Raw genomic sequence first — 18,163 nt, forward strand, 5'->3', positions numbered from 1 at the left:
ACGTCCACAGCGTAAGTGCCCCGAATCCTCTATCATCAGGATATTGAACTGCCTTCTGGAGACCCTATTGTATCTACCAACAACAATCCCATCAGCTTTTTGAACACCATGGCGAAGGTCCTGGAGTCTCTCATACTTAGGGTGACCAGATGCAATTGTTTAAAAAGGGGGACAAACAGCTTCAAAAATGAGGACAAAAGAAGAAAAAAGAGGACAAATCAGAGGGGTCAACTGCAGATGAGGATACCACCCGTCAGCTTAGGAAAAGTCACGTGACTGCCGGGAATTACCGGTAAAACTAGTAGCTAATTGTTGCAGATGGTCAGGTGATGGGTAACTCAGCAACATAAAAAAATTTAAAACATTGATTGTGGTGACAGTGTGGCGTCAATTGTTTTGTTATGTCAACAACACGGAATTGCTTTCAAAAAAAACGAAAATCGTAAGACCATTCACCTCCCTTCATTCAGCGCACCGCTACCAACATCTACAATTCAAGCAGCAGCTGACGACATGTAAACTGCGCTTTAACCTTCCGAATACAAATAAATTGAATGACTATGAAACAATGAAATAAAACCATGACACTTAATATGCTGAGTTATTTCTTACCTTTATTGGTCACTGAAACGTACGCTCCAGCTCCAGATATCTTACATCTCTACCGCTACCAACATCTACAATTCAAGCAGCAGCTGACGACAGGTAAACTGCGCTTTAACCTTCCAAATACAAATAAATTGAATGACTATGAAACAATGAAATAAAACCATGACACTTAATATGCCGAGTTATTTGTTACCTTTATTGGCCACTGAAACGTACGCTCCAGCTCCAGATATCTTACATCTCGCTTCAAATTCACTTCTCCCTTTCTTAAAGCCGGATATTTGTAAGAAAGGACATCAGAAAATATACACTTTCGTTTAGGTATAGCCAAATATTTTACGTAACTCACTCGGTTAAAAATTACTCTCACAAATCACACGTGCACTACTGGAAGCCGAGCCAATACAAAGCGAAGATACAAAACGAAAATTTTAAATAATCGATATCTGCATTCGCTTATAGGTAGACCAACGACAACATCAACGATTCTGGTGCCACCTACATGACACAGCCTTCGTGCGTGTTTATCAGGAAGGCTGTGCCAATAGTTAAAGTACTTAAGAAAAGATCAATAGAACGGGACTAATTGTAAATTTAATCGTATTATGCTCAACTTTGCGAAAAAGCCGGACGCTGTAAAAATCCGCCCGGACCCCGAACAAAGAGCTAAAAAGGAGGACACGTCCGGATTAATCCGGACGTCTGGTCATCCTACTCATACTCCACCGCATTTCCCAGCCTCTGGCGGCAGCTGGAACGATCCGTCCAAAACAGTTTGGGTTTACGTCCCACCTGTCCGCTGACCTGCAAGTTCTCTGGATCACGGAGCACATCAGCAAGGGTTTTAATTCCAGCATGTGTTCTCGGAGGTGCCGAATGCTCATGGTAAGACTTCGCAGGACAACCTGGTGGATAAGATGCTGACATCATCTACGTTAAGATATGATTTCCTTCACCAGACGACCTTCCTCGTTGCTCAACGGGGAAAGCGCTCCAGTGTACGCCACATGTCAATGGGTACCCCTCAAGGCTCTGTTCTGTCCCCTCTTCTTTTTAATGTGTATGTCAATGACATGCCCGTCATCCGTCACTGCTATTTGGCGCAATATGCCGATGACACGGCTCTTTATACGACCGGCCGCAATCCTGATCAACTCATTGCCTGCCTACAGAGGCAAGTGGACGCAACAGTCAACCTGTGTCGCTCCAATAAAATGGCCCTCATTGCCGCCAAAACCACGGCTATGTATTTCACTAAACGACGCCCCATACTCCACAACAGCATCTCATTCGGAGGCGTCCGGGTCCCGTGGGCCCCAGCTACCAAGTATCGAGGGGTCTGGTTGGATAAGAAACTTTTGTTCCACCGCTACGCAGAATAGGTCACCCATAAAGGGTTAAAGTTGACAAAGGCCTTGTACCCGCTCTTCTCCAGACGAGAGCTCAATTTAGATACCAAGCTCCGGCTGTATCACTCTGTTGTCCTACCCTCACTAACGTATGGTTCCCCTGCGTGGGCCACGATTAGTAAGTCCCAGATGCTGACGCTCCAGATCCTACAGAATAAAGTTCTCAGGTAGAGTCTTCACGCCCCTCCGCTCACCACATGAGGAGACAAATACAGCCCTTCTCAAGACGACCATTCGCCGTAAGGCTCACCAACTGTACAGAAAAGTGGACGTCCTCCGTGAGACATTCGCCGGACTCCAAACCATGGGCACTACAATTCCACGGCGCTGGCACGGACACCCCGTTCCGCTCACCATCCTGGAGGATTCGTATTCGGGCTATGACTGGCGACAGGCCCAATACGATCACGATTTTCTGCCCGTTTCGTACAGTCACTAGCATTGATCTGTTCTCGTCCAGCCACTTTCCTCCTTGACGATAGAGTTGGCGCATTACTGCACGCTGCCTCTGTCCTTCCACCGTCGGCGGGTGGCACAGAACTGAACGCTCCACCGGCACACCTTCAAAGTGCTATGCCCGGCTGTTATTTAGCCGTTGCTTTGGGTCTCCTCTTACTTGTCTACCAAGACAGTTGGACCGGATGTGAACCGATGACGCTAAGTAACTTGCAAGAAAAGGAAAAAAAAGCGGGTCACGTCATACTATCTGTTAATATGTAATGCTGAGCAATACTGGAAGTGGCCACCGCGATGTTTGCCGAAATGCGAAATGCTCTGTCAACTGCTGATTTTAAGCGACCAGCGAACGAACTGTGGTTGACGACGTGTGTTTGTAGCCCTGAATTTAAACTCACTTTCTAAGCTAACCATACCCTCGCGATGTGGAATAGAGCCAAGAAAAAGATGGTCAGTAATATGCGGCCGTACTAATCATGATTGCTTTGTTGCCAGTGATTAAACCTAACTTTTGCAAGCAAATTCAAGACAGAAAATGTTCAGTTTCAGCAAAAGCAAACTGTTACTCCTCGCTATCATTGGTTACCTGAAACCATCCTCACACTGGCTACATGAGCTGCGGCGTTACCAACTGATGACCAGTTCTCGTAGACACTTGGTTGCAGATTGAAGACTACATAGGTAGATTCCAAACAAAAAAATTAGGAAGGAAAATAAGAGCAAATAAAAAAGCCAATGTAGTGTCGAAAAATGACCCGAAAAAGAAGATTAAATAAAAAATTACATTTAAACCAATTATTAGAATAAAAAAATAACAAATTATTTTGATTCGATTTAAAAATTGACTACGTTCGAACCTACGACCTTCAAATTCTAATATGATAAACATCGTGCTACACTACATCACTACATAAACTCATGATACACTACTGGCCATTAAAATTGCTGCACCAAGAAGAAATGCAGATGATAAACGGGTATTCATTGGACAAATATATTATACTATAACTTAAATCTGATTACATTTTGACGCAATTTGCGTGCACAGATCCTGAGAAATCAGTGCCCAGAACAATCACCTCTGGCCGTAATAACGGCCTTGATACGCCTGGGCATTGAGTCAAACAGAGCTTGAATGGCTTGTACAGGTACAGCTGCCCATGCAGCTTCAACACATCACCACAGTTTATCAAGAGTAGTGACTGACGTATTGTGACGAACCAGTTGCTCGACCACCATTGACCAGACGTTTTCAATTGGTGAGAGATCTGGAAAATGTGCTGCCCATTATTCTGCTGAAATGTAGGGTTTCGCAGGGATCGAATGGCGGGTAGAGCCACTGGTCGTAACACATCTGATACGTAACGTCCACTGTCCAAAGTGCCGTCAGTGCGAACAAGAGGTGACCGAGACGGGTAACCAATGGCACCCCATACCATCACGCCGGGTGATACGCCAGTATGGCGATAACGAATACACGCTTCCAATGTACGTTCACCGCGATGTCGCCAAACATGGTGCGACCATCATGATGCTGTAAACAGAACCTGGATTCATCCGAAAAAATGACGTTTTTCCATTCGTGCACCCAGATTCGTCGTTGGGTACACCATCGCAGGCGCTCCTGTCAGTGATGCAACGTCAAGGGTAACCGCAGCCATGGTCTCCGAGCTGATAGTCCGTGCTGCTGCAAACGTCGTCGAACTGTTCGTGGAGATGGTTGTTGTCTTGCAAACGTCCCCATGTGTTGACTCAGAGATCGAGACGTGGCTGCATGATCCGTTACAACCAATCGGATAACATGCCTGTCATCTCGACTGCTAGTGATACGAGGCCGTTGGGATCCAGCACGGCGTCTCGTGTTACCCTCCTGAACCCACCGATTCCATTTTCTGCTGCCAGTCATTGGATCCCGACCAACGCGAGCAGCAATGTCGCGATACGAAAAACGGCAATCGCGATAGGCTACAATCCGATCTTTATCAAAGTCGGAAACGTGATAGTCCTCATTTCTCCTCCTTACACAAGGCATCACCACTACGTTTCACCCGACAACGCCGGTCAACTGCTGTTTGTGTATGAGAAATCGGTTGGAAACTTTCCTCATGTCAGCACGTTGTAGGCGTCACCACCGGCGTCAACCTTGTGTGAATGCTCTGAAAAGCTAATCATTTGCATATCACGGCATCTTCTTCCTGTCGGTTAAATTTCGGATCTGTAGCACGTCATCTTCGTGATGCAGCAATTTTAATGGCCAGTTGTGTATTTATAAGTGTGGTGATCCAGTCGCAATGATGAATTGCAGCTTTTAAAAAGTTCGACTTCAGCAACGCCCTACAGAGCTTATCGAATCTAAGCTGATCTCTGTAATTATGATAACTCTGTATGTGCCTTGAATCGCAGCTTGTGCGGAAATTTCCGGTAGTGTTCGGTTAGTACAGTGTATGAACGTGTGTATGCCATTAGCATCATTCTGTGTGTGTGTGTGTGTGTGTGTGTGTGCGTGTGTGTGTGTTGTTTCTGGTATGGTTATTATGTGTGATGAAATACGACATAAAAGTACTGGACCCATCATTCGGGATCCAAATACATGAAGAAAGAAAGCCTGACAAGAAATTGGAAGCGAACTGACCAGTTGTTGTGACACTTTGGCAGCGGGGAATGATTCGGGCGTGACGTTAAGCACTCTGATTGGAGAATATGTGCTGCAATGCGTGAAGCGTCAACCATCAAATAATTTTGATCGGTCTATAGAGAGTGCGCAAAATAAGTTAGCAAAGAACAGCATCTTGGGATGAATATCTTTCTTTACACGTCTGCCTTAAACAACTTCGAAACCACTACATATAACGGGGGCATTTTATGATGGGTACCAATTCAGGAAAACTTCTCAGTTGAGGAAAGGACAAAATGTTGCATGGATTCAACAGTGCATTCCAAAAACACCATGGTATTCAAAGTTAAAACTTTCATGATGATACACAACATCCAAAACAAGATGCAAAATAAACATGGCTGTTAGCCTACACATGCCTACAAAATCGAAGTTCTAGACTCTCTATATTGCGAAGATCATCCCTCAAAAGCAGCAGAACTAATTCAGCTTCTGCTTGGCTGTTCCCACCATGCCGATCAGCAGGCCAAACTTTATAAGGTAATCATCAAACTGGAAATTCACCTAATCACAACAGCCATGAATGTAGCCAGATATCCGTAAACCTATATCCACATCACAATATACTTTAAAGACATGGTGCCTTGGCATGGGGTGCAAAACATTGAATCTTGTAAGTCACTGCAGTCGAAAGATGCTGCCATTTATGTCACATATTTTAACACTCGGAAAAGCCATTCATTAAAATCTATAAGGACTAGAATCATGAAATTTGCTAAAGAAGAAGGTTTTACAGTACAACTAAAGGGAAAAAATCCGAAACCGTAAATTTTTAATTATATCACACGAAAAAAAATGTTTTGTCAGTTGCTATTTGTCTGTCTGTGAATACGTCTCTGAAGACCCCTTTTCCTCATGTTGAAATCTGTGTCACATACTAAGGTCTACGGTCTCTTGTCGGTCTAAAAAACTGAAGTTTTTAAGTCAGCGTTGTCGAAAGATACGGTCATTTATGTCACATATTTTGATACTCGCTAATTTACTCATTAATACCTACAGGGCACTTTCCGATGGCCTAGAATCATGAAGTTTGACAAGATGCAAGGGTGCACAGTACAAGTAAAGGAAAAAAATCTATAATTATTTCAAACGAAAACAAAATTTGTTTCGTCATTTGTTACCCAATGTCAAACTTGAAATGGAAACAATCAGTAGTACTGCATTCAGGGCGACTGGATCGCAATGATAAAAGTCGAACATCGGGCAAGGAATAATTTTACTGCTCATGTGACACGTTTCAGAATTTATCCATCAGATATCCAGGAACGATTACTGCACGTAGATATTGCTTTCAGGTTGTATGTGAAACCACCATTCGCAGACTAGTCCGCAAATGCTTATTTCACATACAACTTGAAATGCTGCATCTACGGGCAGTAATTGCTCCTGGATATCTGATAATGGAAAAAAGTCCGAAACACATCATACGAGCAATAAAGTCATTCCTTGCCCGATGTTTGGCTTTTACTACAGCGATCCAGTCAACCTGAATGGAGATTTACTTATTATTATAATAATGCTAGCCTGCCGCTCGCATGACTCTACGTCAAATTTATATTATTAAAATTAAAACGATCTCGAAAATTTTGGAACCTTAGGGGCCAATCTCTTGCCAGCATCAATTTCGATGAAAGACAAAAACGGTCGAGATTCTCAATTCCAGGAATGGCTAAGACGTCTGTATACATAATTAAGTTTGTACGGAACCCTCTGCACCAGAGCTCATTGCACCTGGCCATTTTCCTTCTTTTTTTGCGTGGAAAGAAGAGATAGGCACTGAAATTTTTAGGTTTTGTGCTACACTTGCTCTCATTTCCAGTTCTCTGTTTTAATAAATTAATAGGGAGCACGCCCGGCTACTCACAAACACTACTGTCTACGACCGGAAGACTTGTTTGGCTCAGCGGTAAAGTTGTTTACGAACCACAGTGTAGAGTTATGATTAAAATTCAGAGAACGACGTTACGTAACTGATTTATCACTTTCAAACAATTTAAATGATGTAATGAGGGTACGACAGGAAAGTGCTCAGGACACATACTTTTTCGTATTAGGTGCATTCTGCTGCCACCTACTGCCATGTATTCCATATCACCGACCTCAGTGGTCATTAGACATCGTTGAGAGAGAAGAATGGGACGCTCCGCGGAAATCACTGACTTCGAACGTGGTCAGGTGATTGGGTGTCACTTATGTCATAGGTTTGTACGCGAGTCTTCCACACACATAAACATCCATAGCGCCACTGTTTCCGATGTGATAGTGAAGTGGAAGCGCGAGGAAACACGTACAGCATAAAAGCATACAGGCCGATCTCGTCTGTTGACTGACAGAGACCGCCGATAGTTGAAGACGATCATAAATTGTAATAGGCAGACGTCTATCCAGGCCAACACACAGGAATTACAAACTGTATCAGGGTCCATTGCAAGTATTATGACCGTTAGGCGGGAGGTGAGAAAACTTGGATGTCATGGTCGAGCAGCTGCTCATAAGCCACACATCACACCGCTAAATGCCAAACGACGCCTCGCGTGGTGTAAGGAGCGTAAATATTGGACGATTGAACAGTGCAAAAACGTTGTGTGGGGTGACGAATCATGGTACACAATGTGACGATCCGATGGCAGGGTGTGGGTATGGCGAATGCTCGGTGAACCTCATCTGCTAGGGTGTGTAGTGTCAATAGTAAAACTGGGAGACGGTGGTGTTATGGTGTGGTCGTGTTTTCCATGGAGAGCGCTTGCACTCCTTGTTTTGCGTGTCACTATCACAGCACTGGCCTGCATTGATATTTTAAGCACCTTCTTGCTTCTCACTGTTGACGAGGAGTTTGGGGGATGCGATTGAATCTTTCAACACGATCGAGCACCTGTTCATAATGAACGGCCAGTGGCGGAGTGGCTACACGATAATAACAACCCTGTAATGGGACCTAGATCCTATAGAAGCCTTTGGGATGTTTTGGAACTCCCACTTCATTTCAGGCGTCACCGACAGACATCGATACCTCTCCTCAGTAGAGCACTCCGTGAAGAATGGGGTGCCATTCCCCAAGAAACCTTCCAACACCTGATTGAACGTTTGCCTGCTAGAGTGGAAGCTGTCATCAAGATTAAGGGTGGGACAATACCATGTTGAATTCCAGCATTACCGATTGAGGGCTCCACGAACTTGTAAGTCATTTTCAGCCGGGTGTCCGGATACTTTTGATCACATGGTGTACGATTTAATGGAGAAACATGATACACAAAGCTTCTTCGCGAATCAGTATATTTATTAGTGAAAACCGTGTCGAAACCCCTACAGTAGTTCTTGAGATTAGCCTTCACACACACACACACACACACACAGAAACTGACCAAATGCGAGGAGGCCTCATCTGACTGTAAGTAACGTTGGCAACGCCATGTAGCGCTCTGTAAGAAAATCACTGACTGTGCTGTGTGCAGTCTGTGGTTGGATTGCATTGTATAATTTCCTATTGTAGTGTTGGGCAGTTGGCTGTTAACAGAGCGTAGCGTTGGGCAGTTGGAGGTGAGCCGCCAGCAGTGGTGGATGTGGGGAGTGGGAAGAGAAATGGTGGAGTTTTGAGAGCGGATGATCTGGACATGTGTCCATCAGAGACAGTAAATTTGAAATTTTTGTAACACTGGATGTCATGAATTGATATATATATATATATATATATATATATATATATATATATATATATATATATATAATGACTTTTGAATACTATTAAGGTAAATACATTGCTTGTTCTCTATCAAAATCTTTCATTTGCTAACTATGCCTATCAGTAGTTAGTGCCTGCAGTAGTTTGAATCTTTTATTTAGCTGGCAGTAGTGGCGCTCGCTGTATTGCCGTAGTTCGAGTAACGAAGATTTTTGTGAGCTAAGTAATTTGTGAAAGGTATAGGTTAATGTTAGTCAGGGCCATTCTTTTGTAGGGATTATTGAAAGTCAGATTGCGCTGCGCTAAAAATATTGTGTGTCAGTTTAGTGTTGAGCAGAATAGGTAAAGAGCAAAATGTCTGAGTACATTCAGTTCTGCTCAGCTGTTTCAAAATCAAATAATGTAAGAGGTTTATCAGCACAGTCATTCATAAATTTTTCTAAGCGGACGTTTCATATGTCGACCCTTCACTGGGATCTTCTGATTTTTTCTTGTATGTGTAATTAGTGTAGCTATTGTTTATTGCTAGAGCATAATTGTAGAGAGAATTTCTTTTGTAGTTGTAGTTTTTCATTCTTGTACAGTAAAACAGATCTGGCATGCATGTAGATTTGCACCAAGTATTTCGCAGCTGCGCTTGCAATTTACTAGATATTATTTTCAGTGCTATGCTAAAGTGTTTTCTTCTTTTTGCTCTTCAAATTGTGCTTATCTTGTTATCGTGTGAAATACGTGATAATTATGGCGTGTGAAAAACGTAACACTAGGCTCCAAAGTAAATTGAGAAATAACAATGACAACCAGAATGAGATTTTCAATCTGCAGCGGAGTGTGCGCTGATATGAAACTTCCTGGCAGATTAAAACTGTGTGCCCGACCGAGACTCGAACTCGGGACTTTTGCCTTTTGCGGGCAAGTGCTCTACCAACTGAGCTACCGAAGAACGACTCAGGACCGGTACTCACAGCTTTACTTCTGCCAGTATCCGTCTCCTACCTTCCAAACTTTACAGAAGCTCTTCTGCGAAACATGCAGAACTAGCACTCCTGAAAGAAAGGATACTGTGGAGACATGGCTTAGCCACAGCCTGGGGGATATTTCCAGAATGAGATTTTCACCCTGCAGCGGAGTGTGCGCTGATATGAAACTTCCCGAGTTCGAGTCTCGGTCGGGCACACAGTTTTAATCTGCCAGGAAGTTTCATATCAGCGCACACTCCGCTGCAGAGTGAAAATCTCATTCTGGAAACATCCCCCAGGCTGTGGCTAAGCCATGTCTCCACAGTATCCTTTCTTTCAGTAGTGCTAGTTCTGCATGTTTCGCAGAAGAGCTTCTGTAAAGTTTGGAAGGTAGGAGACGGATACTGGCAGAAGTAAAGCTGTGAGTACCGGTCGTGAGTCGTGCTTCGGTAGCTCAGTTGGTAGAGCACTTGCCCGCGAAAGGCAAAAGTCCCGAGTTCGAGTCTCGGTCGGGCACACAGTTTTAATCTACCAGGAAGTTTCAACAGTGACGACGATTATAGCTTATCAGCACCACCGTGTAATGAATTATCAGACACTCAAAGTAGCAGTTTGGTAATTGTGCACAGGGAAATGGAGCGGGCGGCAAATAATGGTGTAGACAGTGAAACAATTAGTGAACAGGGAAGCATTATCGATCGATCTGTTGGCACAAGCTCGCCTCAGAAATCCGAAATGACAGAACACACTCTCGCAAATAATGTAGATTCAGGTTTTGGGTCATTACTGTTTTCACAAATAAGTCAAGACACATTTTCTGCCTGTCAAAATGTGATTGCTGCCGGTGAAAATGCACTGCCCAAAAGCATAGAGGAACAGATTCCAGACACTAATACATTATTATTGCAATTAATGCAACATATTATCAAAGTCATGGACAAACCCAGCAACAGTTAGACACAAAGGAATAAAATCTTCAAAAACAGTCACAGCAACAAATGGATCACAATGAGAAACAAATTAAAGAAACACTTCAACAAACACGAGAAGATTTAACTACTGAGTTACGTAACATCGAATCGAAATGTCAAAAGTCTGTAATGTCGTAAAAGCACAAATTTGTCAGCAATTTCAACCTATTTTTTCTCTGCATGAAAATGCATTGCAGAATCACGAAGCAGCCATAAAAGAACTGCAAACTATTGTTCATGAAAATTACAAGACCTTGTGGACTAAAATTGACTCAGTTGCATCTACCGATTCGGTTACGCTACTTGCAAAAACTCAGGAAAACTTAAAGGACACAGTAGATACTCCGAAAATTGGTTCAGAAAGACACATGGCAGAAATCAGTTCATTATCAGAGAAAGTAGTTGAACTTTCGGATCAGCTAAATAATTTATCTACGAAGGTAGATGATAATCTGAATGACACAAATTCGGTAATCTTTAATGACACAGAAGAGTTCGAACAAATTAGGAAATTCAAACAAAATCAGAATCAAATTAAGACGCAACACCAAAGAAAAATCTGGGAAGTACAAGACCAGTTGACACAGGTAATACAAGAATTATATATTTCAGAGACACTCGCGGACCATTACGGGAAGAGGGATATAGAAATGAGGAACAGCCACAAAATAATAACACAGGCCACTTTGGAAATTATGAAAGAAATTGGAAAGGTACACCGAATTTTGAGATGGTACCGCCGAAACGACGTAACAATGACCGATATGCGACTCACCGACACGATGATTTTGACTATAAGCTGTTCATTACTACACATAAATTCAAAACATTTAATAATTCTGGCAACGACATTCATCCATAAGCGTTGCGCCATCAGTTCTCTCATTGTTTTCCTCCCAACTAGTCATTAGAGCACAGATTAGAATTAATGTGTGGTTATTTAGAGAATGAACCAGCTGTAAGAATGCGGTCGATCATTCACGATTGTCACAGTGAAGGAGAATTTTATCATGCCATCCTCTCGGCATACTGGTCCCAAGCTACACAATACCGAGTAAAACATAGCATCATAATGATGAAACATTTAGAACAATCTGAATTTTCCAGTCTAGTGAAATATTTTGAAGACTTGTTGCACAAGAATCAGTACCTGTCAAACCCATACAGCCCCTCAGAACTCATCCGCATTTGCTTAATCAAATTGCCTGAGCATTTACGACATATTATTTTGGAAGGACGTTGCAAAGACGACGTTGAAGCTTTTCAGAGACTGTTACAAGAATTGGAAATTGACACTGACAATCGCGGGACGCGAAAACAGGAACACAACAATTACAGGGCACATCTGTCACAATTCCACGATGAAAGAAATAATAACTGGACACGACAAGGCTATTCTTACAACGTAAATCGTGACCAAAACAGACACCACCCGCATGACAACCGTTGGCAGAGTGGTAATAGTTACAGGAAAACATCACCTCTCCGCAGTAATGACTATCACAGAGACAACCAGAGAAACAGACAATATGGGAACCAAAATAATTATTATCAAGTGAGACAGAATAACTTCAGATGCAACGGTCCACCGTGCAGTTACGATTCCGGGAGAAATTCTCCACATGACCGAAAAAAAAAAAAAACTATGTAATCTACCGACATGACGACACACGATATAATCGTAACGACAGACCTGAATTTCATCAGATCTGGCGGGATTCAAACAGGGCAGGGCCCTCTCAGCAAGGTGAATTTGAAGAAGTTTGGTCTCCTAATCCTAACAACGACGAGCGCCAACAAAGAGACAGACAGTGACTCGCACCGCAGGCAGCCACGTGCGCCGGCTGGCTCAGAGAAAAATGACATAGACGCTAACCTTGAGAAAAATTCCAGTATTCTCTACCGACGTATATCACCTGATAATTGCGTTGAAGTTGAAACTCTGCGTACTATGAAGGGTAAAGGGTTACACAATATTTCACATGTAAAACCGTTTATTGAGAGATAATCTGCTATTTAACTTAGTCTTTGCCATAAAACCTTTCACTTCATGTTACTAGTATGCTTTGACAGACTTAGAAACTGTTAACATGCAACTATGTTTTAAAATTAACTATCCAGTCTAGAACATAGGGAACATATTTAGACAGTAATTACGACTGCATTGTTGTAGTGAACAGACGACACAGTGTTATTATGTGTGTACATTCTTGCTTGTTAGTTGCACGATTACGTGACGACTATAAGGCTCACATACTTAGAACATTTACTGCTACTGATAATGAGATTTTAATGCAACCTCTTGGTTTACTTGAAAATACGTTATGGATTTAAGAGATATCAGATGACTCAGTGGTTACTTTGTTTGACAGCTACACGATTATATCACGACGGTACTAGTGGATGACACAATTCATATTATTGCTTTTGCACTGTATCTGTTTCAAATCTGCACACTTTTTCTGAATTCTTCTGGAAAGTAAAACATGTTTTAGTAGTAACTTTTGTGGTATAGCTACAATGAGACAGCCTTTTCCATAGCACAACTATACGTTACAGTACAGTACTTACTTCATCGAGGCAATAAACGTAATAACTACGATATCTATACGCATAGCATTTCACTATGTTTATTACGATGTAAGTACATTGAGTTCCACGGAACTTTGCTTACAGACGACGATAACTACGACACATCCACAGAATTATCTTACAGCAAGACGCAAATTTAGCGCTGCAGGACACGCACTTGAGTGATTAATTTTGTACTTAAAACATTTATTTTTAAAGATTTTTGAATTACAAAGATACAAAGGTTTTCCGTGATACATTTCATTCCATTGCTGTAATCTGTAACACCTGAGGGTATAATTACATTACTCCTCAGGGGGTACACGCCTACTTTGTGTACCAAGCGTGTGGCAAGCTCTAGGAGCCCTAGCTAATATGGTATTTGCTTATACAACTTTACACATCGGTACCATATTTCTCTAACACATAATTACACACCTATCTGATTATTTAACACAGAAACACACTTTTTTTACTACCTCAGTAACACATGTTTACACAATTACACAGCTGAATAACTTCATACATATGAAATAGTATTTTGTCTGTACTTTGTGAACTGTTTATATTTTTTTGGAGCCATTACGATACTATGAGAGCTTTGAATGATGTATTTGGTATGGGATCATGATTTTTAAAGTACATTTGAGGTAGATGGCACTATTGAAATGAGCAGAGAATTTTTCTTAGATTTTGAAATTATTGCAGAAAGCTACGACGTGTTTGAGATTTGTCTGAGGTGTTATGGTGTTATTATTACGACGACGATGTGCATTATGCTGTTGAGGTATGTTTATGATCAATAAGTTGATGCTATATGAGGAATCTGATTATGCTACATATTTATTATGATGAAATATTGAAGTGTCGACGCAAGATTGACGCGTCGACGAATATGTATATGTGTAAAAAGGTAAGGAATAGTGAGTAGTGGTTAGGGACTCTGATTTGTGAAAAAGGATGTTGGAAACCAAGAATCGTACTTTAAGAGTTATGAAATGTGTGTAAATGCGTGAATGTATCACAATGCCGACGAGTATTTTTTGGACACTGTTATATTTATAGGATTTTGTTTCTACACATTTGTAACGCAAATTCTCGACCTGTGAAATTTTTATATGAGACTGTCACTGTAGCGGAAACTGCTGTCGTAAATATTTCGGTAAGAAAGCTAAGCGACCTTGACGTAATGTGTTGTGGGCATCCAGCTGTGCCAGCCATCTGGAGGAACAGCCATTAGGTGGAGAAAAAAGAGGCCCTTAACCTCACTATTGACATTACTTTATAGAAAGCATCACAGATACGACACGCTCATTACTTGGAAACATATTATTACTCGTACTTTGTGCTACTTATTGAACTGCATATGAATTGATGGGAAATGTTTTTACATCTGAACAGCTGATTATGACAAGTGTCTTTCTACGAAAGTGGAGAGAATTTCTACTAACTTATGAAATGCCACATGACTAATGAATGATATTTTTATGCTTAGCTTTATATAGTTGCTTATTTCATTTGATATCTGGTTTCCAGCTGCGTTGCAGCATTAGTTATATAAAATAAAATTAAATGCATTTGCTAATGTGAACACTTTCTGTCAACAGAGCTATTAAATAATAATTTTATGATCCACATTCTTCGAAAAAGGAGCACTTGGAAAGGAAAGAACAATAAGAAGGGACTAATAACAGTAACTGCATACATAATTTTCTTTTCAAGTAATTGGTAATTTCTTTTGTAGAATAAGTTGTGGTGCGCCACTTTAATGACATAGACATTAAGATGTGAATAGACGTTTCCCTTATCTGCATTGTTGTCTTTAGTGTAGTATTTTTTCTGCTTGCGCTATGTCATATTTAGGTATAAGTTATTGCATTTGCTGCTACTGAATGTCACTATGTATTATTCTGTTAAGCCAGTTTTACTACTGATTTATTTTTCCTGTTGCTGCACATTGGCTCATATTAGTTGTAATGTTGCATTTGCTTTGATAATTTAGATACACTGCTACTTGCTTCACCAATTTCAATTTTTTTGTCATTGCTGTTTGTGTTAATTGTTTTGTGCTGCTGCATTACCTCGTCCCTTAGTATATATATCTGAGGTCAGTAGATTTAAGTTAGCTTAAGAGAGGGTAGACTATATAAGAAACTGTGATGAATTGGAAGAAATGCATTGGGAAGTTATACAAAAATGGTTTGGCGAAAAAGAAAGTAGTGTACAGAGGAGAATAACTATTTTGATAGAGGATGTGAATAGAATACAGAAAGCATGCTAGGATAGGATTTTTTTGGTGGAAACAAATGTTGAAATAAGAGGAAAGATCTATGGAATGAAGTTTTGGGTTGGACTGCAGTATAAATGTTACACTGAAAACAAACCCTGTCCTTTCCTCTTGTGTTATTCCGCTATGTGTTTGTGTACTCTTGTGTTTTTGTGTTTTTCCTGTTTTTATGTTTTTAGCTGATAAGAGTTATGTTGTAGAATTTTTCTAATACTATGTTATTTACTTTGGAAGGATGTTTAGACATTATTTATTCTGTTCTGTTTTAATGCTCATGTATGAAATTAATGTTTCGAAAACAATTCTCATGATTTTATTTATTTATTTATGTCATAATTTCTGTAACACTAATGTATATGTTTATTTCTATTCTTTTGTAAAGCCTGTACTACTACAAATGTTATCTGTATTGTTATCTTCTTTAATGATGTATTTTGTACCTTTGTAATTGTATTCTCACATTAGAAAATTTATAATTTTATAGACACCAGTTCTTAAAATTAAGTTTCATTTCATTGCACACGTTTTTGTTGGTCTTAGTACACGCACAATGTGCGAGAAAAATAGGGGGGCTGTTAGCATTTGCACGTGTGTTGACAATTCAGCAAGGGACAGGTGAACAGCATTGCTGGTTCTAAAGTCAATTCCAAAAACTTTGTGAGTGCACAAGTGGTGGTTCATGGACTTGCTACATTGTCCACTATGGTGATTGTGCACCTGCACAGTCGCAGATGGCTACTGGCCATCTCTACAAGGACTACAGTGGGTCTGCATCTTTGATGGCCCACCAACACCCTTATTTCTACAAGGACAGCAGTGGGACTGCACCTCTGGTGGCCCACCAATACCATAATCTCTACCAGGAATACAGTGGTCTGCTCCATGATGACCTACCTACCAATATTCTTCAAAACTTCGACTGACTCTGCTGTGGGTTTGCTCTGTTGTGACCCTTTACCTGTCTGCATGTCAAGAGTCAGCACCGTCTTCCTGTTGGAATGACAACACTACTTCTTCAAAGCTGCATGGAAATCCACTATTTCTCTGTGCATTTTCCTTCACTGCTCAGACTTCGAGAAAAAACTACAAATACTACTGTGATGAACGATCAGGACTGTCTTTATGGACTGTGAGAAAATCTTTGCTTTTGATCAACAATATATCAATACTGTTTGATTTCTTTGTTACTGAAATTAAATTTTTTTTCAAATCTGTATTGGCCACTGCCCAAAACCATTTGTAAATTTTTTTTTGAGGAGCATAAGGGCTATGTAAGTAAGCTGATTAGGTTTTTATGTTGGTAACGCCATGTAGCGCTCTGTATGAGAATCACTGACTGTGCTGTGTGCAGTCTGTGGATGGTTTGCATTGTTGGAATTTGCTATCGTAGTGTTGGGCAGTTGGCTGTTAACAGCGTGTAGCGTTGCGCAGTTGGAGGTGAGCCGCCAGCAGTGGTGGACGTGGGGAGTGGGGAGAGAAATGGTGGAGTTTTGAGAGCGGATGATCTGGACTTGTGTCCATCAGAGACAGTAAATTTGAAATTTGTGAGACTGGATGTCATGAACTGCTATATACATTATGACTTTTGAACACTATTAAAGTAAATACATTGTTTGTTCTTTATCAAAATCATTAATTTGCTAGCCGGCCACTGGTGGCCGAGCGGTTCTGGCTCTACAGTCTGGAACCGCGCGACCCCTACGGTCGCAGGTTAGAATCCTGCCTCCAGCATGACTGTGTGTGATGTCCTTAGGTTAGTTAGGTCTAAGTAGTTCCAAGTTCTAGGGGACTGATAAGCTCAGAAGTTAAGTCCGATAGTGCTCAGAGCCGTTTGAACATTTTATTTATTTATTTATTTTTTTTTTTGACCGCCTCTTCTACAATGCACACTTACGCATCCTTGTTACTTCCGTTTGATATTCATGCCATACTGGCTGATCGGTATTAGTTCTGCACGCTCGTCAGTTGTCAGCATTGGAAGACAAATAGTAAAATATTCTCACTTCCATTCACTCTGCATAGGCCGTGGTACATGCCACTCTGCCCCTGAGGTAAGCGGCCAACTTTACTTACCTCACGGCTTCATTTACCAACGATGATTAAAACTGAACATATCTTAAAACATTACTGTGTCTGTGAGCATTTTTATTTATTACTGAACAAGAAAAATACACTCTTCAGAAGTTCTTAACGTTAGTTGACGTTTTGGAATTCGGCTGTTGGCTGCTACAAGCATACTGTGTTATTATAAAATACCGCTGAGAAACAAGGGCCGCTCGGATACTTGATATGGGCCGAAGTTTGACGACCTCTGCAGTATAACGGTTCCGTTTTTACCGTTTGAGACAAGAAACCTAAATTATCGTGTCTAAAATTTATAATATGTAGTGATGCAAAGGTAATATCGGGGAATCATTTCCTAGTACGGACACGTGAAAGTGTTCCGAAAAACAACTAATTGGGAACCACAACATGTAGCAGCTTAACGAATAATTACACTAAGGAATATTTTAGAGATGAAATTCTCCTATTCTTACTTTGCATTATC

General features: G+C 41.0%; 1 protein-coding gene across 1 annotated transcript in view; it reads right to left on the reverse strand.

Annotated features, from left to right (window-relative positions):
- Window positions 1-18,163, reverse strand: part of LOC126355096 (uncharacterized) — a 133,612-nt gene that overhangs the window by 107,366 nt on the left and 8,083 nt on the right. The window lies entirely within an intron of this gene.

This window comes from Schistocerca gregaria, chromosome 3 (assembly GCF_023897955.1).
Source record: "Schistocerca gregaria isolate iqSchGreg1 chromosome 3, iqSchGreg1.2, whole genome shotgun sequence".
NCBI classification, from domain to species: domain Eukaryota; kingdom Metazoa; phylum Arthropoda; class Insecta; order Orthoptera; family Acrididae; genus Schistocerca; species Schistocerca gregaria.